The sequence below is a fragment of the Myotis lucifugus genome, unplaced genomic scaffold (genome assembly GCF_000147115.1).
Source record: "Myotis lucifugus unplaced genomic scaffold, Myoluc2.0 scaffold_9, whole genome shotgun sequence".
NCBI lineage: Eukaryota > Metazoa > Chordata > Mammalia > Chiroptera > Vespertilionidae > Myotis > Myotis lucifugus.
In genome coordinates this window covers 4,791,956-4,800,522 of record NW_005871057.1, presented here as the reverse complement: position 1 = coordinate 4,800,522, position 8,567 = coordinate 4,791,956, and the positions used below count along the sequence as shown (strand labels likewise).

Genomic DNA, 8,567 nt, shown 5'->3' with positions numbered 1-8,567 from the left:
GATTCCTTTAATGTTGCTGAAGGCCTGACACTGGAGGTAAATGGAATTGACCGATCAACGCCTGTGGTGAAGTTTACTAGTACATAGGATTTGCTGTCTGTGTTGCCAATAGAAACACCTGGGGAACAATATTGACTTCCAGGAAGACAAACTGTATGACTGATGGAGTAGCTGGCAGTCCAAGGCCTGATTGTCAGAGGGGCTGACAGACAGGCGTCAGAGGCACTCAACAGGTGGAACTGGATGTAGTCATCAGCCTTGATGTTCTTGAGGAGCTCCGGGGTCTCCTGGACTGTTGGTGTAAGGTGAATCCTGGAGTTGGTTGTGGCTTGGATCATTGTGGGTATAACTTTACCTTGACCGCTGCATTAAACGTGGTAAGTGCCATGAATATCCTTACCAGCTCATTGGTTATGTGATTTATATCCAATTAACCGAGGCCTGGGTCAGAGGTCAGAAATCATATTTGTTTTTTGACTATGTAGAATGGAGGGCAGCTTACTTCTTTAAGATCAGAAGAGAGGATCTCTGATTTCTTCCTTCTTTGCTTCTACTGTAAATCCTCTTTAAAAGCTCATGTGATTAGTTGGACCCACCTAGGATAAATGCCCTTTTCTTAACTTTAACAAATTAGGGACTTTAATTATATCTGTGAAATTCCTTCACCTTTGACATAGTCTAAGGGAGAAGCAAGTTAAAGATCTTGTCCACAGTCATGAGGAGGAGATTATGGAAAAGTGTGAATCATTAGGGCTCATTTTTAAGTTTTGCACAGTACGAAGTAGTAAATATTCCAACCCATGAACATTATATTCTCTCTATTTATTTATGCCATTTTCAAATTTTCTCAGCCATATTTTGTAGTTTTCTTTTCAGAGGTTTAGCACATCTACTGGAAGATTTTTTGTATTTTATCATTATATGTTAGTATTACTTTTTAATTCCTATTTTAAACATATAGAAATAAAATGTACTTTTGCATATTAACTTTGAATCCAGCAATCTTGCTAAATGTACACAGATACTTTTACTAGTTTATCTGTAAATATTACTAGATTTTATACATACAAAATCATGTTAGCTAATTCTCTCTCCCCAATTGTTATACTTTTTTTTCATGCTTATTTCATGAGAAAGAACATACAGTACAAAGTTTAATAGAAGTGGTAATGGTGGCATTCCTGTTTTATTCCTGACCTAAGGGGGAAAATGTTAAATTCACCACTAAGTATGATGCTCACTATGGTTTTTTGGAAACTGTCCTTTACCAAGTGAGTAGGTTTACTTCCCTTCCATTGCAATTTGTGAAGAGTTTTTGTTTGTTTATCCTACTGAGTATTTCATATTATCAAATTCTTTTTCTGCATTTATTAATATTATATTTTTATTCTTTATTCTTTTAATGTGGTTAATGATATTGATAACTTTTCTAATATTAAACCAACCATACTTTACTGAAATGCATTATTCTTCATGATAATACAAATATATTTTATATCATACTTTATTTAATTTGCTAATGTTTATTTAAGGGTTTTGCTTGCATGTCACGAGAGATATTGGCCTGTAATTTTTCTTTTTTATATTATCCTTGGCAGGTGTTGATATTGATATAATTGTAATAATCTGGTTATTAGTGAACAGAAAAGAAATGAAGGAAAGGCATGCCATTTGTACAGCTTTGCCAGAATGCTCTAGATTAACACTCTTTAAATTTGTTTCCCGTAGACTGTTGGGAAAGGGACTGGACAATGGACCTACGTGGCTCTCTACAAGGAGCTGCAAAAGAGCCACAGGATCGATGAGCAGCGTACGGCCAGGATCATGGAGGAGCTGGCGCACGCTCTGGCCTACTGCCATGAGAACAAGGTGATCCACAGGGACATTAAGCCGGAGAACCTGCTGCTGGGGCTCCGGGGGGAGGTGAAGATTGCGGACTTTGGCTGGTCCGTGCACACCCCCTCGCTGAGGAGGAAGACCATGTGCGGGACTCTGGATTACTTGCCCCCGGAAATGGTCGAGCAGAGGACGTACAGCGAGATGGTGGACCTGTGGTGCATCGGGGTGCTCTGCTAAGAGGCTGCTGGTGGGAAATCCCCCCTTCGAGAGCTCCTCCTACTCCGACACCTACAGGCGCATCCTCAAGGTTGATGTAAAGTTTCCTCCATCAATACCTTTGGGGGCCCAGGACTTGATCAGCAAGCTTCTCAGATAACAGCCCTCAGAGAGGCTGCCGCTGGCCCAGGTCCTGCAGCATCCTTGGGTGCAGGCCCATTCTCGGAGGGTGGGGCCTCCACCCGCTCCGTCGTCCTCCTGAGCCCTGCCCGCGCCGGTTCCTATGTGTTTGTTCAGGGAACTCTCCTGGCTCCGCTATCATGTCTGTCTTTTGTGTCTTCACTGTTAAAATATAAGATGGTAATTAATAAAAGATTAATCATTTATTTTAACATTAAAAAAAAAAAGGTCTGGATGACATGGAAAGATGCTTATTTGTCAGTCACACCTGGGAACAAGTCAGGGGACAAAATAGGCGTGGCCACTGCAAACTCAAAAAGATGTGCTACTTAAACTCCTAAACAAAGGGCGTGCCCTTTCTTGCTCTGTTGTGCTCTTGGTCCTCTTGCTCTCTTGAGACTCTTGTGGCAGGGACTACGCTCCCCTGCATTTGCCCACATTATATTCTCTCATGGCCATGTGGGACCCACACAACGGACTAATGGACTAAGTCTAGCCCAATGCTCTGCCTGACTCAGCTCCACCATGGAACAGAAACGCTGAACACTGGCTTTGCTTCTAGCTCTGCTGACCCCCAGGACACCTTTTCCAGGACTTTTTTTTAAAAGACATGAGACTTGCCCTAGGCAGTTTGGCTCAGTGGATAGAGCGTAGACTTAGGCCCTAGGGCCTGAAGGCTCCCTGGTTCGATTCTGGTCAAGGGCACATGCCAGGGTTGTGGGCTCGATCTTCAGTAGGGGACATGCAGGAGGCAGCTGATCAATGATTCTCTCTCATCATTGATGTTTCTATCTCTCTCTTTCCCTTCCTCTCTGGGACTTTGCAAACCGAAGAATATAACTCTATGCAAATAAAAACCACTCATTCTCCGATATCAGTCAGAAAATTATTTTTCTCAAGATATCGCAAGAACCCCACTCCCACGAGTGATGGAGAAATTCCACCCATTCAATTCTCTGGCAACAATATCAGATTTATTCTGTCCTCACACATTGGGAAGTAGTCCCTCTTTTTATATTCCAATAAAATTTTGTTTTAATTGGCATTACTTCTTCCTAACATGTTTAGAAGAACTTACCAGTAAAGGCTGATATTTTATTTTTTTTGTGAAGATTTTAAGTTACTGATTCAATTTCTTTTTTTTTTAACATATTTTTATTGGTTTCAGAGAGGAAGAGAGAGAGAAATATCAATGATGAGAGAGAATCATTGACCAGCTGCATCCTGCATGCCCCATACCAGGAATCGAGCCCACAACCTGGGCATGTGCCCTGACCGGGAATCAAACTGTGACCTTTTGGTTCATAGGTCAATGCTCAACCACTGATCCATGCTGGCTGGGCCAGATTCAATTTCTTCAAAAGATTTGGACTGTTCAGACACTATTTTTATTGTCACTTTTGGTAAATTGTCTTAAAGAATGCTTTCTGTCATTTATTCTTTCTGTTTATTGTATAGTATTATCAGCCCAGGCTTCCAGGCTTCCAGACTTCCCACTCCCACTCAACTACCAATGAGAGAGTACGTTAATTATTGACAAATTTTTTTGAAGCTGTTAGGTAAGTTTACCAACTATAGATGAATGATATATTTAATAATTTTTCATCTTTCTCATAACCAATTAATCATAAACAACAGTGAAAGAGTTTTTGTTTGTATTTTGTGTCTTTTCTAAAAGGTTCTTTGTTTCTATAAATGTTGTTAGTGAAGTCTCAGTAACTGAAGTGAGAGAGCAAAACACTTGAAAGGGCTGAAGACTCTGCTGCATGCTCCTCTATCCACTGCAATGTAGCTGCTGAATGGTTATCTAAACAGCTCCTCAATAGCTGTTAATATAGCACAATGTGGCTATACTTCATAATAAAAGTAAGAGGGTGTTTTCATAACTTTATAAAAATAAGAGTTTTTTAACTTTAATGCCAAAATATCCTATATAATGTGAAAAATCAAAGTAAACATTTAGATTTTTATAGCTTGCATCTAAAATACATTTTTTTTACTATTTTGTTCTTTATATGGATATAAATTTTAAGTAGTTCTGAAGACACTTCAATATATGGGTACTAAAATGATAGCAAATATACCTCAATTTTGAGAAATGAGAAATTCATTACAATAGAGTTAAACAATGCTTATATAAAGAACACATATTGTTTAAACATTTTAGAAAGATCTTGGGAATAATTATTGTATTTGTGAACTAGAAATACTAGACTAAACAATTGGGAATTATGACTTTTATTTCCTTATTATGTCTTAGATAACTTTTATCTCTTACCAACACTTATAATTGCACAAAAAATGTACTTATTTGAAACTAGCCTTAGAAATACTGTGACATGTTTTTGTCTAATCAACCAAAGAGATATTTATTTTAAGTATAAAGAAATAAGGATTTTACTTTATACCAATCTATAAAGTGATGAAAAAATCAGGCAAATAAAAATTGTTTCCCACCCTAGCCGTTTTGGCTCCGTGGATAGAGCTTCTGCCTGCGGATTGAAGGGTTCAGGGTTCGATTCTGGTCAAGAGCACATGCCTGGGTTGCAGGCTGGATCCCCAGTGTGGGGTGTGCAGGAGGCAGCCAATCAATGATTCTCTTTCATCATTGATATTTCTATCTCTCTCTCCCTCTCCCTTCCACTCTGAAGTCAATAAAAATATATTAAAAAATTGTTTCCCTGTTTGTGTTTGTTGGTTAATTGGTGTTTTCGCTCTCTTGTTTTATCTTGGAAGGGTGTAGGATGTTACTGGAGGTGTTAGTGAGGAGTCAAATGGAGGACATAGATGTTTAGACAAGAATCATCTTCCACAAGATGTAAGTTGAATATTCTGAGATATGTGTTACATCTTGATATGCACCACTAGTATTTAACACACCAGATATCACGTGTTCACTCTGAAACCCAGCAGAAGGCTGCCCCTTATGTATTTTCATGCTTTCCCCTGCTCTGCCTGGGTAGGTTCCTGTTAATGCTTGATTGGCATGATAAATTCTTTCTTCTTACTGCCAAATATCCCTCTGGTGGCCTCTCTCTAGACTTCTGTTCCCTTATTACCCATAATTCTAACCTGTAAAGCATTTATTTTCTTATCCAATGTGAGTGTTAATTTATGCCTAACACCCAAGGAAATAGAGCTGTAAGTAATTAATACAGAGTGCACGTATATGACCAGCTCTCCCTGGAGGTATCTTCTTGGTGGTCTAATGGAAGAGAACTCTGCTTACATACACAATAATATTGAGATTTCATCATTTAGCTATTCACTTCTTTGGGTCGTCAGTGTTAACATCCATGTATTTTTCACTGGTTAGCATCATGCCTGTGGATAAAAAAGGGGCCACATACTAAACCTGGCTAGCTCAGGGGAGGTCAGCATGATGGGCCTTTCATTATCCTTATCAAAAGTAGTCACATATGATGGTTTGAACATAAAGATTTCTAACTAAACGCAGGTCAGTGATGGGTAGCCATGTCCTAGACCTGTAGCTTCCTTGACAAAGTTTCGATCTTTATCGTAAGTGAGCCTGTCTACTGTCTTTTTGCATCAGACCTTATTGTGAGAGTACTCTCCTTTTCCAGACTCCCCATGGCACATTCACCAGAGCATGAGACCAGAGCATAGACCCTCTCATTGTCATCTTGTTCCCCACATGCCCTCGCTATGTGCTGTAAGTGTTAATCATTAACTATTCTGTACCCACCAATGTGAAAAAGGTGTGTCTCTCTGTTTTACTTTTATTCAGTCTCAGAGATTTCCCCTCTTTGCTTTCTCCAGCCCCTTTAATCTACCACCAATGGATTTTATGTAACCTTCCCCACATCTCCTCCTTTTATTGTCATGTATAAAATAAACTGTACAGCTGCCATTCTCCGGAGCACTTTCTTCATCCATTGAAATTTTGCTTCCTGGCCATTGTTATCAGTTTGGCTCAAATAAACTCATAAATATTATTTATGTGATTGGATGTTTCGTATGTAGACACACCTTAAACTGCTGCCTGCCTGCCATAAAGGGAAGAATCAGTGGGAAACTAGTCTCAGTACTGGTGGGAAAAAAGAACAACTGCCAAGGTTAGGAAAGATAATCAGAATAATGGAAGGAGGAGTCCAGCATGAAGAGTAAATGTTGGGGATGCAGGAAGATGTCCTCCTATAGATTCTTCACAGATTTGCTTAAGGTTGGTTCTATAAAATCATATTTATTTTGCAGGTGGGAGTAACTGAAAAATAAATACTTTGATCAAAGTTAAAGACTACATTTTTAATCCTTTCACACAGGTTATTTAAATGCTGAGGAGAGTTATATTTCTTTTCTGCTGTCTTGGGAAGGGTTTTTGGTAAATTAATATCTCTTCTATGTGTATAAAAGATTTTTTCCCTAAACACAAGAGATGTGTACAGACTAAGATTCAACTATGTGAAAGAAACAGATAAGGCACATAGCTTATCTTCTGGCAAATCTTTTGCATTTTCTATTAAGTCAATGTTACAGTAGTTTCAGAATTCTTTGTGACTCTAATCTTAATATCATGAACCTTAGAGCTGATAAAGACAATCTATATTTATCACTCCCCAGGTGATGAACAAAGAGCTAAATCCCAACTCAGATCTAAATCAGAGGTGATTCCACAACATTACTAGTAAAATGCCATTGTCTCTTTACATATTTGTTTTTATTTATTTCAGGAATGAAACTGAGATCTATAAAAGAATAATGCTTGAATTAGCATATTAATTTTTGAATAGTACTTTAGACAAAAAACATTGTTTTAGTCTAACATTTTGTTCCAAAACCTGAATAGCTATTTTGTTTACTTTTATGTCATTTAAAGATACTGAAATAATATTATCAGTATTTAAAACAATAAAAATTTATATGAAATCTATTCAAAATTCTTCCTTGGATAATCAGCATTATCATAAATAATGCACACACATGATTGGAAAATTTATTCTTTAAAAAGAAAATTATATATATATATATATATATATATATATATATATATATATATATATTAGAGGCCCGGTGCACAAAAATTTGTGCACTCGGGGGGGGGGGGGTCCCTCAGCCCGGCCTGTGCCCTCTCGCAGTCTGGGACCCCTCGGGAGATAACGACCTGCTGGCTTAGGCCTACTCCCGGGTGGCAGAGGGCAGGCCCAATCCCTAGGTGCAGCCCCTGGTCGGGCTCAGAGCAGGGCCGATTGGGGAGTTGGGGCGCCGCCCCCTGTCATGCACAGGGCAGGGCGGATCGGGAGGTTGCGATGTCACCCATAGTCAAGCTCAAGGTAGAGGCCGATTGGGGGGTTGGGCATCGCCCTCTCTCACACTCAAGGCAGGGTCGATGGGGGAGGGTGTGGCGCCACCCCCTGTCACGCACAGAGCAGGGCCGATCAGGGGGTTGGGGCGCTGCCCCCTGTCACTCACAGAGCAGGGCCCATCAGGAGGGTTGGGGCTTCGTACCCTGTCATGCACAGAGCAGGGTCGATCAGGGGGTTGGGAAGCTCCGCCCTGTCACACACAGAGCGGGGCCGATCAGGGGGTTGAGGAGCTCCCCCCTGTCATGCACAAAGTAGGGTCGATAGGGGAGTTGGGGTACCGCCCCCTGTCACACACAGAGCAGGGCAGATCAGGGGGTTGGGGCACCGCCCTGTATCACCCACAGAGCAGGGCCGATCAGGGGTTTGGGGCACCTCCACTGTCACACTCAGGGCAGGGCTGATGGAGAGGTTATGGCTCTACCCCGTCAAACACAGAGCAGTGCCCGTGGGGGGGGGGGTTGGGGCGCTGCACCCTGTCACACACAGAGCCGCAGGGAGATCAGGGGGTTGGGGAGCTCCCCCCTATCAAGCACAGAGCAGGGCTGATTAGGGGGTTGGGGCGCCTTCCCCTGTCACGAACAGAGCAGGGCGGATAGGGAGGTTGTGGCCCCGCCCCCTGTCACACACAGAGCCGCAGGGCGATCAGGGGGTTTGGGCGCTGGCCCCTGTCACTCTGATCCCAGTGCCGGGAGGCCTCGTGGCTCTGCTGATCCCGGTGCTGGGAGGCATATTACTCTTTTACTATATAGGATAGAGGCCTGGTGCATGGGTGGGGGCTGGCTGGTTTGCCCTGAAGAGTGTCCTGGATCAGGGTGGGGGTCCCCACTGGGGTGCCTGGCCAGCCTGGGTGAGGGGCTGATGGCTGTTTGCAGCTGGTCACACCCCCTTCAGGGTGGGGGTCCCCACTGGGGTGCCTGGCCAGTCTGGGTGGGGGGCTGAGGGCTGTTTTCATGCTGGCGGGCGACTGAAGCTCCCAACTGCTCCATTTTTCTTTTTTTTTGTTATTCT

General features: G+C 41.9%; 1 pseudogene; it reads left to right on the top strand.

Moving 5' to 3' along the window:
• The first annotated feature begins 729 nt into the window (after positions 1 to 729).
• Positions 730 to 2,447, top strand: LOC102434660 (annotated as a pseudogene).
• The last annotated feature ends 6,120 nt before the right edge of the window (positions 2,448 to 8,567 follow it).